We start from the raw sequence: 17,583 nt of genomic DNA, 5'->3' as shown, positions 1-17,583 counted from the left end.
GTATCTTACCCTTGACTGAAGAAAGTCTAAGCTTACATACACTGCAGAATAAGAGCAGTTGTTCAATGGCAACTGAGGCCAAAACATCTATTCAAACTACTTTGTACTTGCAGGTAATCAAATACTCCAGGAAGATTGTTTATTTTGTTGTATTGAATAGAGTAGGCTCAATAATCTAAGGTGCTTACATGGCATACAAAAGCACGTATCAATTGTTTAAAGTATTTTGCCTCCCAAACTTCCTGTGAGGTTGACAACTCATATTATCACCATTTTATTCATCAGGGGTGACACTGGTGTATGAGGGACTGAAGAATCCTGGATCCCCTGAAGTTAAAGGATGCTTTTGACCAAAGGAGAAGTTAACAAGTTCCTTGAAGCAATGCAGGAAGCTAGAGGGGGAACAGTGATTACAACAGCTTTGCTTACAAAGCAAGCTGTTGACTTAATCACTGGGTATTTTTTCACCTCTACAATTGTACTTAAAAATACATTTATAAAATCCATCTCATGACACCGTGCATCCATTTTTTGTTTTCTTTACACATACAGAAATATTGTGATTTCTACTTATAAAAGTGCCCAGGACTGACACTTGTGAGCAAACAAGTTACCATTATTCAGTACTGGCTATTTGTCATTCCCATATATACAAAGTTTGTCAATTAGTCAGGAAACAGACTCAGCTCCCTATCACTGAGGTAGGCAGTAGCACACATAAAGATGCTTTGTGGTAGTTCATATCATGTCTACTATGATGTGCAAAACGTGTCTTATTCAGAGAAGTCATGTGGTGGAAACTATTGATAATGAATGGATTTAAAATAATACCTTTCCTATACATTTTCTAGAAACAAAGTGGGATGAATCTGCTCAACAATTATTAAATGTCAGCTGCACAACATATACAAGAAAACTAGGCTTTACCAGAATTTTGATACCATTTTCCTTTTCATAGCTTCTGTAGGAGCACTGGCAAAGTACATTTTCCTGAAACAAAAATAGTTTAATGGAGCAAAATATTCTGGGCTCAATTCAACTGAAATGAACTTCTGCAATCTCTTCAGGGTTCACAATCAATGTCTCCTTGTTCAAGAGACAAGCTAAATGCTCTAGAGCATTCATGACAGGCAGGCTTTTTCATCATGCATTCGTCTTTCCCCTAGTGAATCTTAGCCTGTATCTCCACACTGCTGGGACACCCCAGACATAAAGCTATGGCTGACAAAGCTGATGCATGTAAATTCACTTTGTTTTCTGAAAACTGAACCTTGCAGATCATGCAAGGGGTTAGTTCAAGGGGAGCTAGTTTTGCCAAGAGACCAGCCCTACAGGCTTGACTGTTCTTTCCAACTGGAAGACATGATGAGAAAGGTTTAGTAAGTTTAACTTATGTAAAAATTAATAAGGATGTTGGGGGAAGGAGAGTCTGGAGATCATAAATACTTCACTACTGAGTGTTAGGAAAAAGAAAGAGAGTAATGAGTGAGTAGGCAGTAAATTATTAAGCTATCATTTATCAAATCTAGACAGGGGAATTAAGTAGGGAAGGAGTAAAATTCTTAAGGATTTATTTTATTGACTAGTTTCCAACTTAGAAGAAGGTTAGAACTTTTCCCTTAATTTGGGGGGCAAAGGTTATAGCTGGTCCTTTTCTTTATAAGGGATTGCTGATGTGTGTTATTAATCAACTTCTTCAATGCTGTTATAAACCTTGGCAGACCTGCATAACACAGTGATGACTGAAAAAGACCAGTAGCGCCTGATGACTGGCCAAAAACTTGGCATTACCTGCAGCTGTGCAAGGTGATTACTGCTGCTGTAGACATGAACAGCACAGGCATCAAGACACGCAGGATCTAGGGCACTCCCAGGCACCATCCCACGTGAAAGAAGGAAAGCGATACCATCAGAGAGAGTGAGCCCTGCCACCCCCTGTGCTCTCTTAATCCCAGCTGCTGGCCAAAACACCTGCCCAAGAGAAATGGGGTTGACTGGCTGTAGCCTGTGAGCTGCTGACCTACACCAACTGAGAAGTCACTTGTGGTTACACCAGATGTGTTGCCTTTTAAAGATCAAAGGGGTTTTTGTGGGGTGGGAGGAGATCTTTTTCACTTCCTGTTAGTAAATGACAGTGGCAATTCCCTCCCTAAACATCAATAGCAAAAGTGGAAGCTGCTCAGAGGGTTGCAATAAATGGCCATCGGGCGTTCTCAGCTTTCTTGACTCACTTACCCCAGGTGGCCAAGATATTGTTCAGTGAGGAAGAAGCTTGGAGACTCAGTTTTCGTAACAGTGACCCCTCTACACTTCCTCTGATCAATGTTCACTGCCAGACAATCCCATGTTCACCAGTGCTTGCATATGGATCTTCAAGAACCTGAACACTGATCTTGCTGCAGCTGCACCATCACTCACCTCTTCTAAAGTCAGCAACCAGAGTAGATTTCTGGGAACATACTTGTCCAACCAATGGCAGAAACCCTGCAACAAAGGTCATGAATCCTGCCAGTCAGCAAAAGAAAAGTGCTGAGACCCCATAGCTTTAGCAAGAGACTGCTGAGAGTGTCACAGCACGGCTCAAGATAAGCCCTGGCACACTGTGGCAAACCACTATCGAGTCTTTAAGAGGTGACCACTCCAACCAATGTCCCTTGCCTCTTCAGTACAGCTCACAGTCCTCTATCCTCCTTTGCCACCCCACCATGTCAGCAAAAGGAAATTCAAGACACACCCAGAGCCTCTTTAGAACACAATCTGGCGTAGCAGTGAAAATCCATTTTTATGGGCTTTTAAAAATAAGACACTGGAATTTTATTGAATTGGCTGAGACATGCATTCTTTTTTGCTGAGTGGACGCTAAATGCAGTAACTTCCAGCAGAGGAAGGGAGATGACAGTTCAGGGCAGTAACTTTTCAAACTTCTGCCCCAGTATTCCTCTGATCTTATTTTTAGTGCCTTTAGTTCTCACACTTGCCTGTTCTTTTTTTTTTTTCCTTTCCCTTTTTTATTAGGTGGGTGGCATAGTGCTTTCTTCTTATATGTTCAAATATTTAAAAATGCCAACATGATTTAGAAGCTTTCGGATATGTTTCTCTGAGAGTGCCTGGAATATTAGCTGCTAAACAGCTATGCTCATTTTCAAAATTAGCCTGGGACTTTTAAGTCAGTGACACCCATTTGGAGATGATTCCATGAAATCATATATGCAAGCAAAATAATCTAAAGCTTCTGAAAGGATTTGTGAAGAAAGAAATAACAAGCAACATATGTAATAACAAGGTAGGAACTAATGTTGAAATCAGCAGAAGGGAAAGAATATTTGGTCCAATTCCACCATTCATTTCAGGAAATGATTTTTAAATCTCAGCTCAATTTTTTGATGAAAGATAGTAGCAGGGAAGCCTGACATCAGTTGTTCTTAGATGCCTGACATTTTGATGGGGGCTTTTACATGGTACAGCTAACTCTATGAATCACAGTACTGAAATAAAACACAGAGAAAATTACTCATTTACTAGTGATTCTGAAGTTCTAAATATTTTTTGGTAGTACTGTTTCACTGACTCAAGTGCTATTATGCTGTTGAGAGTAGAATTTTCTTTGGCAGATCTACTTGTTTCTCGCTGGTCAAAGTTAAGCTGAAGTCTACCTAATTAAATAACAACAAACAACAACAACAATAATTAATAATAATAGAACCACTGTTTTATGCTGCAGATACAGTTTACTAATATTCTCAAAAACATCTTTTCCCAAAGGAAAAAAGTAGAACATGGAGATTCTTTCTGACACACAGAAGATAAATGGTTGAAAATATAATCTGAACTTCACTTTTATTTTAAATGGAGTAAATTTTAAAGCCAATTCTTAGTCAACTGAATTTAACATATTACAGCTAAATCCATGATCTGTCAAAGTACAGTGGGAACTTAGGAACCTAAGCCCCATTTTCAAAAACATCTTTAAGTCTCCACGCAAGTGATTTTCAGTTGAACCTAGGTACTTGTAAAGATTTTTCATGAAGCCACACAGGCTTAAATTTCACTGCTTCTCAGTGTGGTGGAAGCTTCTAATTTCTGAAAAACCAATAATCTAAAAGGTGAAGTGGCCCGAAGACCTTTAATGACTTAGAACTTCAGGGTCTGGCTTATGCGTGAGGATGGCTAGAATAGCTCCCATCACTCTCTTAAAGACAGCCAGCCACCCCAGAGAAAACACAGATGCTTGTGGGGCAGTTGATGCTCTGCCACTGTTTACAGGCCAGCACATGAAGGTAAATCAGCACCGGTTTCTACTCACTTTAAAGCTCTGTGCTGCCATGGATAGAGCAGCTGCTTGCACAAGCAGCTGAGCTGCCTCAGCAGTGGGGTGGCATATGTGGATGGACAGCTGGGGCAGGAACTGCTGCAACCATCTCAGCGTAAATTGATGCTGTTTGCAGATTTGAGGCTTCAGGCATGTAGGAAAATTTTTCCCACCCTTTTTGGTTTGTATTAAAAAGAAAATAAAATATTTCTTTTTAACTGCTTTATTTCTACCCAGTTCTGAATATCTACAGGCAGACCAGGCTTTGTCATATACAGCTCTAGGTTTTCAAGGTGATAACAGACTTGATATCAGGCATTAACAAAGACAGACAACAGCTACCAGTTTAGTTCTGTTTGTCTGTCCACTTTGTTAACTTATTGCAAAAATGAATCAAAGCACCATGGCTACCCCAACGAAAAATGCCCTGTTCAAAACCATTTCTATGGAGAAGCAGGCCTCCTCAAAAGTCTTTCAATGGGAAGGATATAGTCACTCATTCTTACGCTGGGCAATGGCTTTGCTTTCAACCTTTGATCCTATTGTCCTCAGCTAATGAGAAGCAACATTCTGTTTGGAAAGGGTGGCAAGGGTTTATGTCATTGTCTTGTCTTGCAAACCCCCATAAAGTTTTTAATCCTTTAACAGGCTGAAGAGTGGTGACACATGCATTCAGAACAAGTTCTGTGTTGTTTTCTGGTTTAGTGACTGGGGTTTCCCTTTCTGTTCTTGTACACAGCTTACTTTCAAAAGAATAGATCTGGAGAGGTTTTGTTTACAGAAAAAAAAATACTTTTAAGTAAATTACTTTAAGTAAATACGTATGCGTACAAGTGGACCAGTAGACCCAGTCATCATCATCATCTTAGGACTGACATTTGAAAACTGGCCAAGAACTCCCACTGGTGATGACTGTCCTCGACAAGGTCCCAGAAGCCTGAAACACTGGCCTGGAGTGAATTTTGGCCTCTCCTTCACCTGGTCTGCCCTAGGCATGCAAGTCTGCCTCCACTCTGCAGATCTCTTAAGCACTTCTTGAGTTTCCTGGCCCAGTACTGAAAAATAGCCAGTGAATCCTACTTGAGCTGGCATTGAGTCCTTCTGAAATGATGAATCTGACAAAGAAGGATCATCCATGTTGGCTGTCCTCCTTGCCAGAGTGGATGCGGAATTGTCCTTGTACAAGGTTTGCGGGGGGGGGGAAGAAAGAAAGAAAAAAGAACTGGCTCCCTGGTAGTATATTTTCCCTGGAATTCTTTGCTTGTAAAATGCAGACTGAAAAGGCTGCTTGCAGACAGGTTCTGCCCTGAATTTTTATCACTCAGTTACACGTGAAAAAAACAGAATCCACATTAGCAGGGATTTAAGCAAATAATTACTTCTGGAGTTGCTGAGCAAAGAGGAAGTTTGATATCTGAAGATGAATCTAATCACAAAACATGGTGCAAAACACCTCTGTCAGCTTGGGTTGGAGCCTAGTAGACTCCACATCTAGAAAAGCTTTGATTTCTAAAAAAGAGGATGAAGCAACATAGATCAGAAAAGTCTTGACAAGAAGGACTAAACGTAGCACAGGACCACTTGTTACTATATTGTCCTGGCAAAGTAAGGACTCTCATACCATAAAAGGGAATTCATGCCATCAACAGAATTTAAGAAAATGTAACCTTTCATATCATGCATCAAGTTACTTGTCTCATAAGCCCGAGAAAGAGATAGACTCTTACTGTTAGTCAGTTTTCAGTATGCTGTAAGCATCTAGATGCTCAGGGCCATATAGGTATCACCAGTACATGAAAATAAGCAGTCCCAGCAGGCTGCACCAGCTGGTGGTGAGAGAGAAGGGCTTCACCATAACGACCTGCCTGAGTTCTGTGGTCAGTTAAAAAAGATCTACATGGGTGATTTTTCTCTTCTGTATCTTTTCAGTCTCTTCTCACAGTGTTAACTTGCTCCATGCTACTCAACTTTCTCTTTTCTATTGCAGTGCTTATCTTTCCCCTTATTTCTTTATCTCTTTCTCCAGCAGTGACAAGATTTTCACACTTTTATGCCACCTTTCTCTCCCTCTGCTTTAAACTCCCCCAAAACAAACAAAAAAACCCCAAACACAACCAAACTCCAAAACCTCCAAATCCAAATAAGAGCTCCAATAAGATTTTATTTTTCTTTTGCTTCTCTTTTACCAGATTTTTCCATATTCAAGTCTCTTTCCTGTTTTCAACCCATTCTTTGAAACATAAAGGGTTGCACAGGCTTCAGGAAAGACACCAGAGATCAAAGCCAATTCTTTTGACTCTATGCCTGTGTGACCAACAGAAGAGAAAGAAATCAGCTTAAGTTTGTGCCTAGAATGAATTTGGAGAGCTTGAATTTAGGATGGAAGAGGTTTTTCAGTGATAAATGAAGCAGACATCATATGGAATTGGAGACATACAATAAATTTGGCATTTCAAGCTAGCATTTCTGTGATGTTCTATTTTGGCTTTAAAATGTAGCTTTACAAAGTACTCCAGAACTCTTAACAAGTACTGTGAATACCTAGCACATATAAAATAATTAATCACATCTTTTGCCCTTAGCGGTTGATGTTAGCAGTTTCTAACATCTTTATACCATCTTTCCTCTATAAATAAATTCCCAGGTTCCCTAACGACCTGCTGCAGCTATGATGGACTTTAAACTTCAGCTTCTTCTTTCCACACACCTTCTAAATAATGGCTCAGAAATTTACTTGGGACAGGCCCCTCTCACACACCTTGCTGCAGGTGCCCATAACGTGCCTGCCAGGAAGCCCAGGAGCTTCAGGCAGGTGGGTCAGTCTCACCAGTGTCCTCATGACTTTTGTGCCACTCTTGCTCAGATTTCCTACCCTTCTGTCCCTGATGAAACAGTCAGTATGGCTCTGGCACACCGGGGTGGCAAATGGGACTCGCAGAGGTGGTGCTTCGGCTGTTGTCTCTGCACAAGCTCTCCTCATCTTTGAGATGAACCTAGCATGCACAGGATAGTTCAGGGATAAAGATGGCCTCTTAACACACAAGCAGAAAACCATCCCAGGATACTCATCAGCTCTAGTCCTTGCTACAGCTTCACTTTCTACCGCTCCCTGAGATGTCCAAAACACAAAAAAGTGTATGTGTGTGTATATATATGTATATATACACATATATCCATATGCAGTACAGGTGTATAAATGTAAATCTGTATACCTAATACAACAAATAAACTCAAACCCAGGAGTGTTTTTAAAAATTACGTAATTTAAAGGTAATGAGAGCTTAGGGAAAATGTATAGGACTGTGCTATGCTGTCAGACAGGTGAATTTATGAGTGACACTGAGCTGTATTTGGACAACAGGAGAGTAAAACCTACTTTTGTGATGAGTTTGGTTTTGAAAAACCATGGGTAGGATGTTCCTGAGCAACGTTGCTCTGCAAACACTTTATTGGAGGATAGACCTCTGTATGCAGGTGTTAACTTCAAACTTATGCACCCTCTAAATCAGGCTGTAAATCCTGACAATGCCCTGGCTGTGACCCCAGGGCTGAAATGAGATTCTCATGCTTTGGTAGAAGTGTTTCTTTGACATGACTCTGTATTCTGCATATTGTGCATCTGCTAATGTACTGTAACAGACCTACCACCACACTGTGTTTTCAAAGGAGGGAAATGTGAGTAAAGCAATGAATCCTGTGTGCCAAAGAGGTTCAGACATTCTGGGTTATATTTGTTTCCTTGTGTTACAACAGAGGTATTCAGCAAAGCTAACAGTGGCCGTGTCTCTCTGGTCTATAGGGAGAGATGGTCCTTCCAGTGGAGCAGTCAGAGCCTGGGCTAAAAATAAGTCACCCAGAAGCATTCCCTGTAGGGAGATATATCCTCATTCAGCAGAGGAAACCCAGGGATTTGATATCTACTAGGCTAAAATTTGCCTTTAGAAGTACTCCAAGAATGACAAGCTTCTCATTGCTGGAGGTGATTGTGTCCTTGAAATGATAGTCCTTCCAAGCTGGAGGACTATGGAAAACAGAAGGTGTTGTTTTCACTAATGTGTAACTAGCTGACTTATGACACTGTGTATTTAAGGTGTTTCCCTACCGGGATGTGGGTAGGCATAGTACCTAAATAGACAAACTTCAAAGTATCCTCATTAAACAGGTTGTTTTCACTAGGGGCTCAGAAACATGCTCATGCTATTGTGGCCTAACAATCTCCATACAAGCAAACTTGTTTTGTGTCACCCCTCTGACAGACTAAAATTTAGGGTTGCCTCATCCCACTGTAGATGGGGCGAGTAGATGCTCACTCAATGTAGATGCTCACCTAAGTGAGCACCTAAGTCTTGCCTGGCTCCCTCTATGGTCAGTAGAAAGAGCCAGGAATCTCCAGAGGGTCAATCAGTCCCCCCAGGGCTTTAATTGCCTCTGGAGCTGCCAATCTCAGAAGAGTTACAGAAAGAGTCTAGGTTTAAACTGCTTCCAAAAGGTGCATTTTGATTCATCGATTATTTAAGCAGTAAACTCTTGCACAACATTAAGACATTGAAAGTAGACAGTGTTAGGCTGCTGTAACAGTAGACATCAAGAAAGCAAGAGCTCTGTACCTGTAGCTTAGTGACATCAGCAGGGTAATTTAGGAGAAAAAACAGGTGCCTGAGATACTGGTGGGACAAGCTCACTGTGGTCTCTAAGAAGAGGGTCTTAAACTGTTAGACTTGGAATATGTATTAGACACACCCTTAAGCCAAATAAAACCCAAAGCAAAAAAACAAGTAAAAATTAAAAAATTGGTCTTCAATAATTCTGTTTGCTTTCAGGTATCTCAGGAAGTGCCTCAAATTTCTTTTCCTGAGCTGCGATATCCTGGGATAAAGTAGGTCAGGACGGAAACACTCTCAAACCTTGGCCAGAACTACAGTGTATAGAAGTCTCAAGAGTTTCCACTAAACACTGGGATAAATAGCTGTACAGGAAAGATGTACTTTTAGAAGAAGCCATTTTGGACACCTATTGTAAAGGAAGGCTGGGTGTACTATGGGAAGAGAGCCCATAGAACAGACATAAACTCAGATGGATTACCACATATCTTCTTGCTGCCTGGGAGAAAGCAAATAGTCATACACCCCTTTGGAGCTGCTAGGTCACTCTCCCTCTCTGCTTAGTTTGAGGTGAGCTGGGGTTATTGATCCTCCCTCTAAATCTCTGGTGATGTAATGAAGAGGGTTAAAGACACCCTTGCCACATGTATCTTCCTTTTGGTCAGCTCCTGCAGTTTATATAGCAATGCGGGCTTGATCTCCTCTGTAGAGATCTTGCCTTGATCTTGACAGATGGGGAGATGAGTCCTGTCAGAGGCAATACATCAGGTTGGGAAATGCAAGGGGACGTTTGTGCAGAGATGTGCACAGAAACACCCTGAGAAATCTTTATGTGAACTGGCCTGCTGTCTTAAAGTGCCACAAAGCTGGGCACTGCCCCAAGCTCAGCCTCATTTCTGGGTACTTGCCCTCTGGACTCCATTCTCTGCTGATTCTTGAGTGTTTATTTCCCAAGATGAGCGGGGAAAACAGAACCTCCCCTCTCCAGTCTGTAGGGAGGAGAGCTCAGTGTCTGCCCAGCACCATGTAGCACACCGAGCAGCGGATGAGGATGTGAGTAAGGAAAGGCGGGTATTCTCTGTTTATATCCAGAAGCCTAAATTAAAGGTGGGAGAAGACTGTGGAGTGCTAACCCCTTGGCTTTGGGACAGGCAGCCAGGGGAAGATAGTGTGTGCATTTGGGAGAGGTGGAAGGATTGTCCCATTCTCAGCAGCGGGAAAGATGGCTGAGGAAATGGACCACCATTCCCTTAATGGAGAAGGGGTTGGAAGACCTGGAGGACTGAGAATCTCTTCAGAGAGCATCCATGTGTGGGAAGGGTGAAGTGATGAAGGAGCACAGAGAATTTGTTTTCAAATCTTGCAAATCTGCCCGGCTTACTGGGTTACACAGAAAGAGACAGAGAAGAATAAATAATCAGCCTAGTGGATGAAGGTGTCAAGGAGTGAGATCTGAATTTTCCAGTGTCCTGTAAGATGTTTAATGGCCACAGAAGTAGGAACTCAGGGAAAAGTGTGAGAGTCAAAGGATGGAGTCGGCTACCACTGCAGGAACATGAGATGTATGCAGGACTCTCTGATATAACCCTGAATTGGAAGAGTTTGTGTTCTGTCACAAGTGCCTACCTTCAAACAGAGGCAGAGACAAAACATCAGCAAAGAAATGAATGGCGTGTCATCCACGGGTTTACGACTGCCATGGAAAACTCTCTGCTGACGGTCCAGGAGTGCCTGAGTTCGGCATTGCTGGAAAAGCAAAGAGAGACATGAACACTACGAGTGTTACCTCTGACTGAGGGAGGGCAGTGCACCTGGGAGGAAAACACGTTCAGGGAAATTTTTGATTTCACTTAAGAGTTTTCACTTTTAGAGCTGATATGCTTGAAAGTTCTTGAGGCTAGTTTTAATGAAGTGGTAAGTGACAAAAGCCTATGAAAATGAGAAGCGAATGTTAATGTTTTTGGTTGTAGACCATGATGTTTTGGAGCCTGGAAAGTTTCCAGAAGTGCTGTGCTTCATAATTAACTGAGGAACTTTAAAACAATATGCACTCTTTAGGATATTTAAAGATATTACAGCCATAATTTTCCAATGCTAAGGCTTTATTATTTGATTTTTTTTTCAGTTCAACATGATCAATGCAAGGTGTGACTGTTAAAAAATAAAATCCCATAAAGTAAAGATTGATGAACAAATGACATGACAAATTGAAATATTATTATTAATGTAATGTGCTATTAATATACATAAGATGCATGAATAACCATTCAATAAATGATTATATTGTAGTGAACGATGAAATTTTTTAAAGCTCACTGCAATTTAAGTTCTAGCTTACACAGTATCTACTCCTTTTTTTCCTGATAGACAGTATTAAATGTCAAGTGGGATATCTAGTGGTGCCCAGAGAAGGAAAAAAAATGAGAATGAAAATGTATAAAAGGAAATTTCAGTGGAAGAACAAGAGAACCTTTCTTAAAGAAAAGTATTAAACCAAGAGTCCACTAAAGAGTATGTTAATCCATCAACTGGTACTGATCAAACTGCTAAACAAACTGGTAAAACAAACTGGTAAAACTTTCATATGTATTCAGTGGCTTAAGATAACCACAATGCAAATAAGCCTCTGTGTTCTTTTAGATAGAGAAAGAGAACCTGACATTTTTTCCTAAAGATATATTTTTGTTTAATAGTGGTTCTCTTTAAAATGGTGGAAATCATACCCATTTCACCAGTTTCCTTGCAAGCCTCAGAAATTAAGTTCACACTTGGCATTTGCAGTTGAGCCATCTCTATTGTTTACTGATTCTTTAGTAATATTTTTAATTGGAAAAGCAAAATGTGACAGAAAAAATGGTGATGCTTCCCTTAAAGTAGGATAACATTTTCAGAAGACATTATGCCACATTGACATTGGAATGACACTGAAAAAAGCTCACAGAATTGCTTGAAATCCATTAGTATTCTTTCATTAGTATAAATGATGTCAAAATCTTGCTCATTATTTTCAGTCACAAGCATATGTCTAGTTTTCACTTACAGTCACCACTACACAGCTACATCCAGATACAAAAGATAATCCATGTTCACTCACTTCATAATATGAGGCTTTTCCTTAAGACAAAAATGGGACATGCAGTTTGCCATGTCATCTCCTCTTAGTGTCCATACAGCTATGATGGCCACTGGAGACACTGAGAGTCTGCTGCTTTTGCATTGAACAGGATAATTAATATTGCCAGTGAGTACAGCAAGTATAGGAATTCCATCTTTTTTTTTCTTTTAGACATTCTAGTATTTCACTGACAACATGTTGCTAAAAAGGGAACCAAAGACAGGAGAAACCATTCGATAAAAATATATCTAGGGATGTGAACATTAATATTAAATATCACTTTGTGGTGGGTTGACCTTGGTTGGATGCCAGGTGCCCACCATGCAGCTCTATCACTCCCTTCTTCAGCAGGACAGGGGGGAGAAAATAAGATGGAAAAAACCTCATGGGTGAAGATAAAGGCAGTTTAATAAAGCAAACACAAAGGCTGCGTGTGGAAGCAAAGGCGAACAAAAGATTTATTCTCTGCTTCCCATCAGCAGGCAATGTCCAGCCACTTCCTGGGAAGGCCTGGGAAGGCCTTCAGTACCCATAGCGGTTGCTCTGGAAGACAAACATCATAATAACAAATGCCCAGCCCCTCCCTTCTCTTAGCTTTTATTGCTGAGCAGATGTCATATGGTATGGAATATCCCTTTGGTCAGTTTGTGCCAGCTGTCCTGGCTATGTCCCCTCCCAAAATCTTGCCCACCCCCAGCCTACTGGTGAGGGCGGAATGTTGGAGGGACAGCCTTGATGCTGTGCCAGCACTGCTCAGCAGTAGCTAAAACACTGGTGTGTTATCAACACCTTTCTAGCTACCAATACAAAGCACAGCACTGTGAGGGCTGCTATGGGGAAAAGTTAACACCATCTCAGCCAGACCCAATACAATCTACACCCCTTATTCCATACCATTTGCATCATGCTCAGGTCCCACATAATTTAATACATATATATATATCTTCTAACCATCCCATTGTATTTAATTCTCATTACTGAAATCCATTCTTACCAACACTTACAACTTAAAATACATACTTAAACCATCTTTATACCCAACATACAGATTTATACATTGTTATTAACTACTATCCCCTGTCCTTTAACAGATAGATATTACTGTCCCATTCCATGGGCTTCCTCCACTCCTCCCGATGTTCATAAGAACAGGCTATGACTTGGGCCCCATCTGTCAAGATGGGTGCCCAGGACAGGAGAAGCAGTATGTTTGATTGTTGGGCACCAACACCGGCTTGGTTTGGGTCATCGTTACACTCGTCTGGTTCCTCGCGAAATTCACTCTTTGTCAGTTCAGGTCATTCTTGCTACATTACTTCCTACAACATACAACTCACATCACAGATTATTTTTCCTCCAAGGTTAAATCTCCTTGAGACACACACTGGGTCTCCCCGTCCTTCCGCATCACCCACCAAGTACACCCAGGACCTTGAGCAAAGAAAATCCCACAAATGGGTTTGCCTATTCCCATGGGAGGAGCAAGCCACACCGCCCTCCCCAGCTACTTCCCTCTGTGCACTATGGGGACCTTATCTCCTCCCACAGTATGTAGGGGTTTTGTTTGGGCAGGACCAGGACAGTTAGCACACCCTCTGGTGTCAGCCAGCCAAGTGCCTTCTGCTAAATTTGTATCCCAGTGCTTCCATGCCCCACTGCCCAACGCTCTCAAAATAGTCTTTAATAGTCCATTATATGTCTCAGTCTTTCCAGAGGCTTGTGGGTGATAGGGGATGTGATACACCCACTCAGTGCTGTGTTTCTTTGCCCTGGAGTTTATGAGGTTATTTTGGAAATGAGTTCCATTGCCTGATTCAATTCTTTCTGGGATACCACGTTGTCACAAAATTTGCCTTTCAAGGCCTAAGATGGTGTTTCGGACAATGGCATGGTTTACAGGGTATGTTTCTAGGCAACCAGTAGTTGGCAGAACTAGGCAACTAGTTCACATTGATGAGTCACTTGTGTGATGGCCTCCAGGGTCAAGTCCACCCCTTGATCGTGAGCCCACCTGTATGTTGCATCTCTCCCTAGATGTCCTGATGTTTTGTGGGCCCATCAAGCTACAAATAGCTCATCCTTATGCTCCCAGTCCAGGTTCACCTGAGCTACTTCAATTTTGACAGCCTTGTCAACCTGTTCATTGTTTCGATGTTCTTTAGTGGCGTGCCTTTTGGGCATCTGATCATTTACATGACATACCTTTAGAGCCAGGTTTTCTACCCGGGCAGCAATGTCCTGCCACAATGCAGCAGCCCAGATGGGTTTACCCCTGTGGTGCCAACTGGTCTTCTTCCACTGCTCCAGCCACCCCCACAGGGTATTAGCCACCATCCAGGAGTCAGTATAGAGTACCGGCCACTTTTCTCATTCAGCAATCTCTAGGGCTAGTTGGATGGCTTTCACTTCTGCAACTGACAACTTTCACAACTGACTTGACTCACCTTCTCCTTCAGTGGCTTCAATGACTTGTCGTGTGGGACTCCAGACAGCAGCTTTCCACTTCCGATGGTTTCTTACCACACAACAGGATCGATCAGTAAACAAAGCATAATGCCTTTCATCTTCTTATAACTCATTATATGGTGGTGCCTCTTGAGCATAAGCAATGTCCTCAGGCAGTGCTCCAAAATCTCTGCCTTCTGGCAGCCCATGATCTTTTCCAGGATTCCTGGGTTGTTGGGTTTCCCCAGTCAAGCTCATTGCGTGATCAACGCTACCCACTTACTCCATGTAGCACTGGTTGTGTGATGTGTAGAGGAGATGTCTCCTTTGAACATCCAGTGTAGCACAGGCAATCTCAGTGCCAAGAGGAGATATGCTTCTGTACCAACAACTTCTGGAGCGCCTCGAACCCCCTCATATGCCTCTAGTATATCTTTTTCAGTTGGGGTGTAGTGGGCTTCTGATCCTCAATATCACAGGCTCCAAACCCTAATGGTTGACCTCAGGTTTCTCCTGATGTTTTCTGCCAGAGGGTCCAGGTAAGACCATGCTACCCAGCTGCAGCGTAGATCACATTTTGTACAGCTGGTCCTGTCCAGACAGGCCCAAGAGCTACTGCACGAGCTGTTTCCAAGTTTGATATGCTCAAAAGCTTGTTGTTGCTCAAGACCTCACTCAAAATAGTTCTTCTTTTGGGTTACTCGATAGAGATGGCTCACAAGCTGACTATAACCTGGAATCTGCATTCTGCAGAATCCCACAAGGCCTAGGAAAGCTTGTGTTTCCTTCTTGTTAGCTGGTGGAGGCATAGTTGCTATCTTGTTCACCACATCCATAGGCACATGATGGCATCCATCCTGCCATTTTATTCCCAGGAACTGAATCTCCCGTGCAGGTCCCTTGACCTTGCTATTTTTATGGCAAAACCAGCTTTCAGAAGAATCTGAATTACTCTTTTTCCCTTCTCAAACACTTCTTCTGCCCTGTTGCCCCACACGATGATGTCATCGGTGTATTGTAGATGTTCAGGAGCATCACTCTTTTCCAGTGCAGTTTGGATTAGTCCATGACAAATGGTAGGGCTGTGTTTCCACCCCTGGGGGAGTCAATTCCAGGTGTATTGGACATCCCTCCAGGTGAAAGCAAAACGTGGCCTGCACTCTTCTGCCAAAGGAATTGTGAAAAATGCATTGGCAATGTCAGTTGTACTGTATCACTTGGCTGCCTTCAACTCCAGTTCATACCGGAGCTCTAACATATCTGGTACAGCAGCACTCAGTTGTGGTGTCACTTTGTTCAGGCCATGATAGTCTACTGTTAACCTCCACCCTCCGTCAGACTTTTGCACTGGCCATATGGGACTACCAAAAGGTGAGCGAGTCTTGCGGATCACTCCTTGGCTCTCCATTTGATGAATCAGCTCATGGATGGGAGCCAGGGAGTCTCGGTTTGTGCGATAATACCACCAGTGCACTGTCCCGGTAGCAGTTGGCACCTGCTGTTCTTCAGCTTGCAGCAACCCCACAACAAAGGGATCTTCCAAGAGGCCAGGCAGGGTAGACAGCTGCTTGATCTTCTCTGTGTTCACAGTGGCTACACCAAAAGCCCATCGGTACCCCTTTGGGTCTTTGAAGTACCCTCTCCTGAGGTAGCCTATGCCAAGGATACAAGGGGCCTCTGGGCCGGTCACCAAGGGGTGCTTTTCCCACTTATCCCCTGTTAAGCTCACCTCAGCCTCCCGTACAGACAATTCTTGGCATCCCCCTGTCACTCCAGAGATCCAGGTTCTGTGCCCCTATACCCTGATGGCATTAGGGTACACTGTGTACCAGTGCCTACCAAAGCCTTATATTTCTGTGGGTCTGATGTGACAGGCCATCGAATCCACACAGTCCCGTATACCCAGTCACCCCTTTCCTCGTCCTGGCTGAAGGCAGGGACCCTCTATTCCTGTTCCTGGTCAGAGTATTCACTGTCTGACCCTTGCAGTGCCAGACTAGAAGTCCCCTCACCAGGATCAAGGGAGGCGATCGCAGTTCTTCTATGTCTGGGAGATTGCCGATTGTCTTCTTGTGTCTCTACAGCGACTAAGCTGACAGCCTTCTTGGGTGGCACCTTATTAACAGCTGTCTTCCCTCTCAGTTTACATACATGGGCTTCCAGCTTAAAGGCGGGTTCTCCATCCCACTTCCTCCTGTCCTCCCCCTGGTCTTGATCAAACCTCTGGCTGGGTCAGGAGAGGACTGATTTCTTGGGGCACCCCTGACAGCCAGGGCGCTGGCCCATAGGGATGAAGAGGTACAGAGATTTTCTTCAAAGTTTTGGAGCCAAGAAGACACTCTCTCCACAGTTGGTGTATCCATATCTGGGCAATAAATCGCTGCCAAGCTGTTAGAATACGATGCTGGGGCACTTTGAATCACCTTCCTCCACATGGCCTGTGTGCACAGGACATCCTCTGGATCCTTGGAGACCTCATCATTGTCTAGATCACTGTAGATGACTTCCAGCACTGCTAATTCTCTCAGGTACTGGGTGCCTTCGTCTGCAGTAATCCACTTTCCTGGGCAGTTCACAAGATCTTCCTTGAATGGATATCTCACCCTCACACTTGAGAGGAGCCATCTCCAGAGACTGGAAATTGCTGCCTCTTTTGCAATTAGTCTCTCAATTCCCCAGTTTCTAGCAAGGGATCCCAGCTGTTGGGCTTCCTCACCTTCCAGTTGCTGACTGTCGGCCCAGGTATCCCAGCATCGGAGCAGACAGGCAGCAATCAGCTCACCTGGCTGGCGGCTGTAATCCTTCTGCACATCTCGAAGTTCTGATGAGGTCAGGGACTGGGTAATTTCTGCTTCCTGTCTGAATTCTCTCACTCCTTCCTCCAATTTCTTTGTCGAAGTACTGGCTTCTTGATCAGAACTTTCCTCTTCTTTCTCTTCCCTTACTAATCGATGGTATGGACCCATTGTTTTCCTTGTCCACTGTTTCTTTTTCACTACTGGGGCAATTACGGTAGCTGTTGTTGTTTGGGTCCCTGCCTCAACCACAGTCCTCAGAGTACTGAGCTGTGGCTCAGGAGGCACTGGCCAAGCCCCAGTACAGTGCTAGAGGCT

Source organism: Ciconia boyciana, chromosome 4, assembly GCF_034638445.1.
Source record: "Ciconia boyciana chromosome 4, ASM3463844v1, whole genome shotgun sequence".
Lineage (NCBI taxonomy): Eukaryota > Metazoa > Chordata > Aves > Ciconiiformes > Ciconiidae > Ciconia > Ciconia boyciana.
The sequence above is the reverse complement of the archived record's forward strand: the minus strand, read 5'-3'. Positions refer to the sequence as shown.